The sequence below is a fragment of the Tamandua tetradactyla genome, chromosome 13 (assembly GCF_023851605.1).
Source record: "Tamandua tetradactyla isolate mTamTet1 chromosome 13, mTamTet1.pri, whole genome shotgun sequence".
Taxonomy (NCBI): domain Eukaryota; kingdom Metazoa; phylum Chordata; class Mammalia; order Pilosa; family Myrmecophagidae; genus Tamandua; species Tamandua tetradactyla.
In genome coordinates this window covers 71938016-71951266 of record NC_135339.1, presented here as the reverse complement: position 1 = coordinate 71951266, position 13251 = coordinate 71938016, and the positions used below count along the sequence as shown (strand labels likewise).

The 13251-nt window shown below is 35.4% G+C and overlaps 1 protein-coding gene and 1 non-coding gene across 15 annotated transcripts in view; both read right to left on the bottom strand.

The window, feature by feature from the left end:
• The window catches only part of ADD3 (adducin 3), a 169865-nt gene that overhangs the window by 73186 nt on the left and 83428 nt on the right, over positions 1 to 13251 (bottom strand). The window contains exon 1 of one of the 14 annotated variants that reach the window (XM_077125980.1): positions 11180 to 12319. The exons of the other annotated variants lie outside the window; for them this stretch is intronic. The gene's annotated coding sequence lies outside the window, so the exon portion shown is untranslated. Of the gene's footprint in view, positions 1 to 11179; positions 12320 to 13251 lie in introns of those variants that run through there. 14 annotated transcript variants of the gene reach the window in all.
• On the bottom strand, positions 11967 to 12130 carry LOC143654733 (U1 spliceosomal RNA). Its single transcript, XR_013161924.1, has one exon. It is a non-coding gene; the product is annotated as a U1 spliceosomal RNA (small nuclear RNA).

Below are 13251 nucleotides of genomic sequence, written 5' to 3'. Positions count from 1 at the left end.
GAATGTTTTGGTTGGGGTTTGGAAAGTTATGATAGGTAGCAATATCTAACTGAAGCTTGAATTAAGAGTAACTTTTAGAGAAGTCTCTCAACTCTATTTGAACTCAGCCACTGATACTTCATAAGTTACACTTCTTTTCCCCCCTTTTGTTCAGGATGGCATTGTTGATCCCATGGCGCCACGGCCAGACTCATCCCTGGGAGTCATCTCCTACATCAGTCAGAATGGAATTGTGGATCCCACAGTGCCAGGGCCAGACTCATCCCTAGGAGTTATCTCCCACACTGCCAGGGAGACGTTCACCGCTGGATGTCATGCCCCACGTATGGGGGAGGGTAATGACTTCACTTGCAGAGTTGGGCTTAGAGAGTGAGGCCATATCTGAGCAACAAAAGAGGTCCTCCAGAAGAACTCTTAGGCATACCTATAAGTAGGCTAAGCTTCTCCACTAAGTACATAAGTTTCACAAGAACAAGCGTCAAGATCAAAGCCTTGGCCTATAGATTTGGGTGTTTCTAATGTTTGGAATTCCATGAAAAAAGATGTTTATAACCTCAGGTATCTGAGGTTTAATTTTGTGACACAGGTTTTTCCAAGTGAATCATCCTTTAGCTCTATTATAGTTCTATATTAGATACTGTTTCAATGGAATCTCCATCTTAATAATACCTACAAGGTGTTTTTACCATGAAAACAGTATGGATAGATAGTACAAGTTTGCAGATAAAAATAAAAGTCAGCTCTTTTGAAAGAAATCGTCAAAATAGCAACCTGAACAAGACATCTGATAGATGTAAGGACAATGTAGCATAGACGTTCACTCACAATGAGAGGACCTTTGTCAACTACAATGTTAGACTGAGAAACAATGTTTCTAACAAAATCTGAAACAAGAATATGACAGAATATTCTTATCACATCAACTTCTGAACAAAAATTTCTTTACAAAATTTAATGAAGATTTACAATGAATAGCAACCACAAATCAAAGGTGCAGTGGTCTCTACTATTTCTGGCATTTATCAAATTATGAAATACTACATTTGAATGGAACATCTTTTAGTTTAGGCAACAAGTTAAAAAAAACAGAACACTCAATCATGTTTCTTGCCATGTATACGTACATGCTGCTGCAGCATTTTTACTTACATTAGAGAAACCCACATCTGCAGTTCAGCACCACGCCAGGCTCTGGGCCTCGGGTGTTATGAAAAACCATAAGAAACTATTTTCGCAGCTCAGCATCACGTCGGTCTTGCTGCTGCTCTCATTTTCACTTTAGTAACTCTTTATCTGATTCTTAATAATCAAATTCTGTTTAGCTTTGAGCACCTCTACTCACTCCCAAGCAGCTCAACTTAACTCCAAATACTTTCAACATTGCAGGCCTATGCCTGAACCCAGGTGAGTCTTAGATCCTTTTTAAATCCTTTGACCCTCCTATTAAATCCTCTACTATTTCCTGAGGTCAGCTGTTAGTTCACACCATGGGTTATGTTAGGTCTCTGGCATTGATTCCCTATCTAAACTTCTACCAATTACCACTCTCAGCCCAATTATCCTGTCACTGTACTCTGCCTAAATGTCAGGGTCTGACAACTACTGCTGAATCTTCTTCATACTGATTGCTTTTTCCTATTGCCTCTTGCTGGGAATCTGTCCTATCCTCCAGGGTCTACCTGGATTCCATGTCCTTGTCAGAATTGTTCAGTCACTCCAAACCCCATTACTGACACCATCTTCTTTGTATTTTCACTTTTTGTGTGTGTTTGGTTTTTTTTTTTAAAGCAAAATACAATGGAAATTTTTTTAAAAAATCAATTTTTTGATGAAGATAAGTTTCTATGTAGAGAAAGGGAAAATTACCAAAAATTATCCAACATTTCTTGAGTACCAGCTATTGCCTCACATTGTTTTAAGTATTAATCCATTTAATAATCATCACAACCTTATGAGAAGTAGGTGTTACTATCATCTCCATTTTATGGATGAGGAAATGGTAGGAAAGAGAAGTTACTGGAGCTGAGATATAAATTTGAGTAGCCTAGCTCCAGAATCTGTGTTCTTAACCATTATTCTTTACCGTTCCCTCTCCTCTCAACCCCCCAATAATTCTTCAAATTTTGAGTTATTTCAAACTAAAATGTGTTAAGATCCTTGGTAACTTTCCAGCCCCCTCCCTTTCCCCTACCAAATCTACCTCTAACTTCTTGGGTAAAATACATTTTTTATATTCACGGGATTTTCTCAAAATGAAAGTGTACCTGAACATAAAAGCATGAAAGGTTTGGCACTCGGTAATTTGATTATTAAATCAATCATAAATCAGTGAAATCCCCTAGTCGTTCACCAAATCCAATCTTATCCTTTCTCCCATCCTCTTTCATAGCTTGAGAAAGAGGATGGGGGAAAGGAGTCCTCTGGTTATATAGACTCCATAATTTCATGCAGAACTGTGTTAGATGTTTTGAATCTGAAAGACCTGAAGAAATTAATATCAAATTCAGGGGTAAAAAGAGAAACCAATAGCTATTCTTCAAATGATTTAAGGAGGAAAGTTTATCAAAACAACAGAATTGTAGGTTTTAAAGAATGTAGAGTAAAACTTTCATGCCTTCATAAGAATAACATAGAAATAAAATATTAATTCATGGACACAAATAAGAGCTCTTCCAAAAATATCTCTTAATTAGACCCAAAAGGGGAGTAGTAGTCTTAGAACTTAAAGATTAGCTCAATAGGATATAAGACATTATTAAATCCAATCCTACCCTCTCTCGTTTCTGTCTATGAAGAAACAAGTTCTAATAAAGAGTGGGTTGTCCAAGTCCCTTTATTTACCTTACTTAACACCTTTCATATAACCTAAATAAGAATATGATACATAAAATGTAGGTTATATGCTCTCTCAATGTAAGAAAAGATATATGAACTGCAGTTTTTCAATTTCTTTGAAAGTTTTGGCAAAAATCTAATTTCAGAAGCTAATGTACAATAAATAAAATGTTAATTTCATGAAAAAAACGTCACCCAATGCCTCCAGTTTCAATTTTTTTTATTTTAAAGTATATGTATGTATGCACTTAGAGTTAACAACCTAACATACAAACAGATTTTCTGTATGGTTTTCATAAGGATTTAGAACAAATTATACTATTTTCTACAGTGAAAATCCTTCTCTTTCAAGCTTTCATGGTAATTCACTAGAGAGTAAACTGTATGACTCAGCTTTTTGTGCCCTCACACATGCCTGAAGGGCCTACTTAAATTGCTTGCTATATTTTAAATTCAGGCTTGAAGTAGGATTCTTGTTTTTCTGAGGATCACAAAGACTAGACTCACAGCTTAGTTCTATGACGCCTATTTAGCTGGACTTAAAGCCTTTACCAAGTACTTTATTGTCAAATAAAAAGCAATTTTCATGGAGCTTAGTAACTTTAGCTTTCCAGTGTTTTGGTGAATATTTCATGTCTATTTTTGGATCTCCACTTTTAAGGAAAGGGTCTATAGAGTGCAAGTTGTGATTTTAAGTATCCATAAGGTACTACAGGTTCTTGGTTACAACTGGGAAGCACAAAGCTACCTATTTTAATTTTCTTTAGCCCCTCCTACAAGGGAAAAAAAATGCATTGTGGAGTCTCATCCTAAAACAGTAATCAGCCAGGGAGGTTATAATTCAGGCCCTTGAAAAAAGAAAGCATGGAAGAGACTTCTAGTATATCCTGCAGTCTTAGGGGAAAATGACAACTTTCCCAAACAAAAGTCATTTCTCTCAAGTTTGTTATACAGTTAGGACTGTTTTATCCTCTCATCTCTATCTATCCAAATCTTAGTCCACACTTTGAGGTCTTACTCAAAAGTTAATTTCTTCCATTAGGACTTTCCTAATCTCCTCCTTCGTGGTCCCAAAGTACTGTCATATTCTGGGTTCCCTTTAAATTATATGGATATGTCTGTGTGTCCCAGTAACTGGGTCAAAATTTTTCTCCTTTCTTTCCTGCCCATTCCACAGTTATTCAATAAAGGCTTATTAAATTCAGTAAGGTGAGTAGGACTGTTGAATTTAGAGCTAGGGCAGAGAATTTAGAGCAAACCTTGAAAACTGGGCTAACTGCAGTTTGATCAGAGTGACCAGATACCCAAGGTGATTGAGGTTGAATATTGTGAGCTGCATATGAAATCTTTTAAGTGGGCTGAAAAGTAAACACAAAAAATTTGAGGGTATAAAAAGAGCATTTAAAAAAAAAATAGTATTTACTACCAAAAATAATGAGACTCATTGTAAATAATGCTACAAAAAAATCACCCCAAAAGCTAATGATTCAATTAATCAGCAAGTATTAATTCAGCTGTTAGGCAAAGGGTATAATGAAGGGACAGGAAAGGGTCCTGTCCTTCAGGATTCTCCACATGGAAAGACAACTGATGTAAAACATCAGTTTATGACAACTGCCAAATGAAAGGTAAATAGAAGATATCCAATAGTTTTTGAGGATTGGTTATAAAGAGAATTTTGGGAAAGGACAATGAAGGAAGATTTCAATAAAGAGGTAAGATCTGAGCTTCTTCATCTAAATGAGGAGGTTCAATCAGATGACCTCCAGGTTCCCTTCCAGCTGATACTTAATTGCATTCATATCATATAATTATACAGGTTGCTTAATGTTAACTGACCACCCACTTGAATGGAGCTTTCTCTTTCCTAGTAATTTTGAACTTTAAAAGGGTTGCCAGCCCATGCCCTGGCACCATGGGATCAACAATTCCATTCTGACCAAAGGGGGAAAACCAAGTATAACCAATAAAGTATCAGTGGCAGACAGAGGCTACTCTGGAGGTTACTCTTAACAAGCTTCAGTTAGACATTGCTACCTATCATAACCTCCCAAATCCCAACCAGGCCCATTATAGCCAACCCTAAAGAACACCTAGGGCAATATATAAGATTCCACAAGGGTTCCAGGCACTAGAGCAACTTTTCAGAAGCCTACAACCTCCAGATGAGTCCCTGGACCAGATAAGTCCTGAAACCTAGAGGGCCCAGCCTCTCCAGAACCTCAGACAGTTCCATCTCCCTACCCCATATTAGTGACAGACCCTTCCAACATGAAAAAGTTAGATGGCCACAGCCCAAACACTCCTAAAAAGTGGGACAGAAAGATCAAAGGTGATGGTGGAATTATTATACAGAGAAGAAAGGATTAACAAATGAATATGAATTCTGAACCATTAAACTGATATTTCTTTTAGTCTCCAGTATTTTAGAGCAACTAGAGCAAAAACCTAAAATGGTGGAATTGTAACCCATGTCAAACTCTGAAATATGTTCTACAATTAACTGTGGTGCTGTGCTTTGAAATTTATTTTTGTATATATGTTATTTTTCACAAAAAAAGAAAGTCGATTGTGATAATTAAAAAAAAATTTAAGCTTCTAATCTCCTATATTTTGGAGCAGCTAGAAGGAAAAATCTGAGAGGATGGTATGGTAGCCCATGACAAACTCTGGGGTCTGTCCTGTAACTACTTGTTGAACAGTGCTTTGAAAACTATTGCTTTTCTATTTCTTTGCTTTGTATATATGATATACCATACAATAGAAAAGTTTAAAAAGAAAAAAAGGTTTCCAGCTCAGATATAAGCAGTATTACCAAATATTTTTTAAATATAAAAATCCAAAACTAAATCTGAATAGGGTTTGATATTTATTCCACAAGGGAACTTGAGTATGAGCGTTTTAAATATATATATGCGCAATTTTTTTGGCCTGTCTTCCAAAACTCAAAATAAATTTTTAAATGGACATTGTTTCACACCTGAAAAAATACCTGAAATCACTTAATGTATTCTTGTCTCTGTATGAAAAGGCAGTGAGTGGAATAAACCTGCAAAAGTTTATCATTACTAAAGTATTTTGTCTTCTCTGTTCTTTTTAAATGTCATGGATTTTATGCTCAGCAGTTACTGATAATCAAATGTATTTTGAAGTCTGACCAAAGCTATTTTTTAGGATAATATTCAAAACAAAGTAAATATTGGTTTAGTTATGACACTTATTCTAACTAATTAATAGCCTATTGTTCACTGCGGTTGTCTCAACAAGATAATATATTTAAAAACAGTGTTTCCTGATAGGAAGTGAATTCCCACTGTGTGTCATAGGATCCTAGTCAAAGGCTGGGCCTCAAAGGACAAACAGCAGTCCCTCCTGGGATTGCGTACAGACCAGAGTAATGATTAAACAACTACTGCTTATTTCCTGCCCTCTCCTCTTCCTCCTCCTCCCCTCCTCTTTCCTCTTTCTCTCTCACATTGAAAATGGCTTTCTGCTTCAACTCAAATGACAATCTATTTGATTTTAATTTTGCTATTATAGGACTGTTTTCCAAAAATGGTTTCAAATGTTTTAGACAAAGTTTATTCAACATTCTGAAGACAACAGCCTACTACTATATATCCCTAACTATGAAAATTTTCCTTAGTTGTAAATGCCACAATGGATGGGGTAACTTGACAAAGAAGCTATCAGGAAGACATAGCATAAGTAACCATTTTCAAGCTTAGTTTAATACAAGCAATTATTTAGAAGTCATTATATGAGTCACATTAATTGTAACAGGTTTTTTTTTAATCTCAGATACATTTTAGTAGGCAAAAACTGAGGCTCAATTAGTCCAAGCATCGTGATATTGTTTATTTTAGAATTTGATGAGTGAGAAACTGATGTCACTAGCAAATCCACACAGAAGAGAAAAATGTGCCTCCACAATGATTGATATTCCTCTAACCAGACATCAAGACCTCCTTTTTAAAATACTGCATTTTTATCTTTTTCCATGGACTCAAATTTGAAGAACTCTCCATGCCCAATTCTACACACCAGTGGATATTAGAAAAATCCAACAATGTAAGAAGTAGGTATAGCTGTCATTTTAGGAGATTCCAATGAAATCGTCTCAGTCATCTCAGGACTCCCATCATTTAATGCAGAGCTTGGCTCCAAGAAGATCCTCAATACATTTTGCTAAACTAAACCAATTTATAAAAAATATAAACCAATTTATATAAAAATTAACATGGGATACCAGTAGTACAATTACCTTATACATACGGATAATAAATAATGTCTCATATTTTAGAACAGTATACTTATTCAGGGTATATCAAGCCTTCTGCCAAGAAGTAGGGTAATCAGCATACAAACACACATAGACACCCCTACCTCTAAGTCAAGCAAATGTCTTTTTATCCTTCTGCTGTAATTATACAAATAACATGATGAAATTCTTATACCATTTTGCTTTCAGGACAGCCGTCAATTGACTGAACTATAAGAATAAAATTGAGAAACAGGTACTTCCAAACTTCCTATGTGTGATGCAAGAAAAATCCCTACTTCTGTAACCTTATAACTTTGCTGGCAGGATGATAGGTTGTAGTTCACCTCTAATACTGCTTCCTCCCCACCAAATCAGAAAACTTGAGTTAGGTCAAGTAATGTCAATTTCAGCATTCAAGCAAACAAGGAGATGGATTAGAAATCTAGAATATTGTAGCAATTTTAAACAGATTAGCTTTGAATGGACAGATTCACTGAAAATTATTATGATACATTTTAAAAACAAACCTCAACCTCCCTCCAAATCTTCTTCCTCAGGTATTCAGGTTTGATAAAAAGGATTTGCTTTTACTTCTGGAATGGGTTTTAAACTTTTGAAATTAACTTCTTTAAAAGGATACTTTATACAAAATGTAGCAAAATATTCAACATTCCTTTTTTAACATCTTTAACCCTTCAAATAGCCCAAGCCAAACTGCTGCTGAAAAAATTACAGACCATAAAATATATACAAAAAGATGTCTTTAATTTAAATAACAGAACGTCATACAATTTGGGTTATATAGTTTAAAATACTCCAACAACAAATGATGTAAATATTAAAGTTGGAAAGGACATTAAATTTATTCCAAACTTTAATTTTTATAGATGGTATAGCTGAGGATCTTAGATGACGTGTCTACAGTCCCACACTCAAGTTCCCTAATATCCAACCCAACATTCTGTCACTATTCCGCTGAGAAGCGATCCCCTTCTAGGGTAGCTGTTAACCACTCACGATTGGCTGGGATAGAAGGGCCTATCCTTGATACCTTAGTTAGATGAGAAGTTGATGAGGGGGTTTCTGCGTCCACACACACTATCACTCCTTTTCTATGGCATCTGAGTTCTGGATTTTGTCCAAAATGGAGAAAAGAAAGAAGACTGACAGCATGAGTACATTTTATAAGGATGAGGTGAGGAGGGGAAACACTGGAAATAAACAAGATAGCCATGAAAAAAGGAATAGTTTGATAAATTATAGTAGTACATCTATTCACACACTGAAGTACTATGCAGCCATTAAAAAGAGTATGATAGCTCTAGAGGTACTGACATGGAAAAATCTCTAAAACATCGTTAAGTGAGGGGCAGGGAATGAAATATAATAGTACATGTAGTATGATTTTGAGTTTTTTAAAAAGACATCAATCTAGGTATACACATACATACATTCACATGCATAGAAATTTTCTGCAAAAATAAAGATGAAAATCCCCGAGTGGGGCTGAAGGATTAGGGCAGAGAGGGACATCTTGTTTTATGCCATTTTGTAAGGTTTCATCTTTTTACCACATGTATCTTTTGTTTACAGTAACAATATTTCCTATTTGAGCCCTCCACTTGGATGACTTGTAAACATCTTTCACTTAACATGCCCCAAATTCAATTCTGATCTCCTCTCCTTTACCCATTTCTGTATCAGCCTTCCCTATTCAGAAAATGGCAGGACCATCTTCGAGGTGCTCAGGACTCAATTCCTCTCTGTCTCTCTCAGCTCACACTTAATCTGTAGGAAATCGTGTTGACCCTACCTTGAAAATACATCCCAAAGTTGACTACTTGTCACCATTTCCACAGCCGCTACTCCAGTTCAAGCAACCTATCACCACTTCTATCTGTATCTTTTTAAGTTATAAAATCAATAGCTTTTAAAAAGTACTTTAAAGCAGAAAGGGGACTTCTGTAGAGCTCTGGAACAACATTGTGGTAAGAAAGATAAATAATGGTTATTTGGCACTCTAATCTACATGATACATTATATATAATTCTCTAGGAAAGAGACTTTCCAACCCTTTTCATATCATGATATATGCATTTGTTTTTATAATATAGTACGCATAAAACAGATAAACTATGTATAGCATATTGAAATAAACAGGAAGGAATTTGGGGGCAGCTATACAGGTCCTGGTCCACTCTTTTAATTGAATTAAATAATCATTTTAAGAAAAAATAAGTAAAGCATTATTGGAAATACCAAATATTGACTTTGCATAGAACTTTCAAATACAATCTATTTTAAGACTCGCCTAAGTTTACTACCTAACAGCAAATTGGTTGGCAAGCTTTGCTCTGGAACTGTAAAACCACAAGTATAACTGCACTCTCCTAGAGTTCAAAGGGACAAGAGCAATCATCTAGCCCAAAAGACAGAAACCACTAATTTCAAAAATGAAACAGGAAATTAAAGCAAGGGAAACATTTCAGAGATTATTTAGTACATGTGTCTGTACTGGGTCATGATATTAAATGTATTTCTTACTATGCTGCTGTCAAAAAAAGATTGAAAACTACTTATCAAAAGCTATGCAACTAATAATTATATACTGAATTGTAGGTAATGCCTTAAGGAAAGAAATCCACTACACTTGTGGCAAGAGGATGGACTAGTTTTAACTTGAAAATTTCTTTTCTTGGTAAACAGATTTACATAGTTAGGTCTATAGCTCAGATATTAAAAAGTAAATTTCCAAATTTTCTGACACATACAATTTATTTAAAGCAAAGATTTAGTTTTCATATCTTTCATAAGAATGATTCTGGGTTAACATGTAAATATTTTTTCTTAATTTCAATACATTCCCTTTAGCATTTCTGGTACTGGCATGTGCCTTTACAAAAAGAACTAGGGTATTCTCAGCTGGAAAAGATCTTGAAGAACTAACCCGAATTCCTAATTTTACAGGTGAAGAAACTAATGTCCAAAAATATGAAATAACTTGTAATTTCTTAATTTCCAGGGTAGTGTTTTCTTCAATACCATGCTTTTACTTTATTTTTACATTCTTGTGAGATTAGGAGATAGCTAAATACAATCACTAGCAAGTTTCAAAAAGGAAACTGAAGCAAGGAGATGTGAGGAAGTTTAAGTCTTAACAAAGGATGACACAATGTCACTCCTGTAAACTTTAGAGAAATCTACCATTTTCAACATTCAGCTTTGATTGCAACTGAGGCAGGCTGTTAAACTTGCACCAAATGGGTGTGTCTAGCTCAAAAAGGTACACAATGAACACTGGAGGAAGACAGCATTCAGTACAGACCTCACAAAGCACAGCCTCTCTTTCATCATGCCTACTTCCATCAGTGCATAATTAAATACTTCATAAGCATTTAAAACCTAATTGCAAACAGGACTCCAATATGTGAGGCCAGGAAAAAAAACCCATTAGCAAAGAAAAAAAATTACCGAACGTGTACCTCAATGAACATAATTCTCTTACAGTTCAACTTACTGTTCACATCATAGACTGTAGAAAAGAACACAGAAGCACAGAACAGTCAAGGCATGGAACAGAACTTTGGGCTTCAGGCCTCCCCAACTCTTCTGACAAATACCCAGTAGCAATAGGACAAAGCATCATTATGATAGAAATAAAAGGCTCTTTAAGATGCTGCCTTACCCATTCTTACACACAAAGTTCATGCCACGATGTCTCAGAACACAGTATAGTCAACAACTATATGGGTCCAAAACCTTCAGTTCAAAACATTACTTCAAATATTTTTTAGTTAGCACATTTGGGACAATAACAGTATTTTCCCTAGTTTAAATAATCAATGTCATCCCTAAACAGTTAAAACAACAACAACAATTCAATAACTGTTAAAAAACAAACAAACAAACAAAAAGCAGACAAGTGAAAAAAATGAGTTGAGTGATAAAAGCCACAGACTCCTCCCTTGGAAGATTATTGCATGTTACTTAGCAGCTGGCACAAAATTAACCATCCATCTTATCTATGCTTCACCCTGAGCTGTGAGCTATTGGTATTACAATAGACAATCCATTACTTACAAAACAAAACTGAAGCGGCTGTACATTTCTTAAGCTGGTTTTTGTGTGGCAATTCTGATGCAATGCTGCCCTAAAAATGAACTTTGTTTTAAACAGCAAGATATCTACACTCGGTATGGTTAGAGCAAGGGTGGAGCCCACTCTGAGGGGAAACAACACACCCATGCAGGCTTCAGTGACAGCAAACAGCAGGCACACATTTTTATTACCACAACATTTTTTCAGGGCTTCAGAGTAAAAATTAATTGGTTAATCCTTTTCAAAGAAACAGAGGACGGGTTCATGTTTGCAAATCAGCTTTCTTCCCTTGAAGTAAAATACTGACATTTCTTTTTCTGGGAGACAGAAAGATAAAATGCAAGGTAGATCATACTGCTCAACCAACATAATGTTAGATGGGAAGGGACTAGTATAAAGGAAGTCCAACCTCGCCAACTTCTAAGTTTAGCAACAGCAGCTTTTAAATATCTCAAGGTGTCAGAAATAATACTTTTTCTAGAACTTTATTTCGGTCTATTTTCAGGGAACCTGAATATGAATACAAGCACATTTCCTGTTCTCTCCTCACCAATATTCTGGTTCTTTTGGCAATCAAGAAAGAATAAAAACATGCCATTATCAATTAGTAAGAGTTGCCTCCAAAAGCTAAAGAAATAAGGGATTTGATTTACAGGCCTGCCTTTATTAGGATATTAAAATTAACACATAAGAAGGAAAATCATTTTGATGAAAATTACTAGTGTGCAGACTGTAGTCTGTTAAATTTTTTTTTCTCTTTTTCTTTTGCCAGGGGAGAGCACGAACGCAGTCCCCCACTACCAAAAATTATGCAGTTGAGTTTCCCACATTTGGGGAAATCGCAGGAGTCAACACATCCAGATTGCAATGGATAAGCCTCGCCCTTGGAAAACTACCTACATGATCATGGTATCGCCCCTGTCAGGTAAGTATAGTTTGTTAAATTTTGTAGTCACCCACTTTTCTAAATAATTTCGCATGATATTAATTTTTACTGACCTGTTTCCAAATAAGATATTCCTGAGCTACACCTAAATATTTCCTAGACATTTTTAACAGTGTCTAAAATCATTTAACAATTTATTGAAATTATTATCAAACATTTCATTTTTGTTTAAAGTGATTTTAACCAGTACCTCTTTCTGTATATGCATATTGAGAGAGAGACAATCATTATTTTAATTGAATTCCTATAACTTATGAAATGTTTCTTGAGTAAAATAACCAACATGTAAAAAACAGACTATAGAATTTAAAAAAACAATGGAAAAGACTTTGGCAGGAAACCAAGAAAATATTATTTTTTTGATGTTGTTGCATTATACTTGCCAACTGCTACACAAATTGGAAGAATAAATCAATCCCAAACATTCTACATGTCCAATATTTTGAAAGATAGCTAAGAACACCCTCTTTCAGGATACTGGAAAGGGGTGCTGACTGATCTAGCCTTCTGTGGATTATGAGGTCAGTCTTACCTTATGATAAATTAACTCACTCCAAAATATCCCTTTTCATGTCCAAGGGCCTGATTTAATTTTTTTCAACCATAAATGTAATTATGAATTACTTGATACCATCTCTTGCTCTACCTCATCCCATCCACAAACTGAACAACTCAAAAGGTATCAGTTGGAGACTCTTTTAGAAGAACCGCATCTTGATACTTTTTGGATATGCAGTGCTGGAAATGTCTGTTTTCAAGTCAAACTTCATTTTCACAGCTGCAAAGGAAATGACAAGAGAAGAAAAATACAGCCAATATATATCAGCAATTAATTCCATCCACAACAGCCCAGCTGTTTGCACATGGAAGAATCAGCCTGTTTCCTTTTGGGGCTTTCACCACTGAAAATTGATACTGCACATTCAGAGACACAAGCTGTTTGTAACATGTCAGGAATGTGCGCAAGATCACACAGAGTTGAGACAAAATGAAATCCAGATCTTGTCTTGGGACTTGCCAGTATTATTTCATAGCTTACAAAATATATAAAAACACCCCAATCAGAGAAAAATACATGAAAAAAAATTCTCTCTTTGAATACCATCCT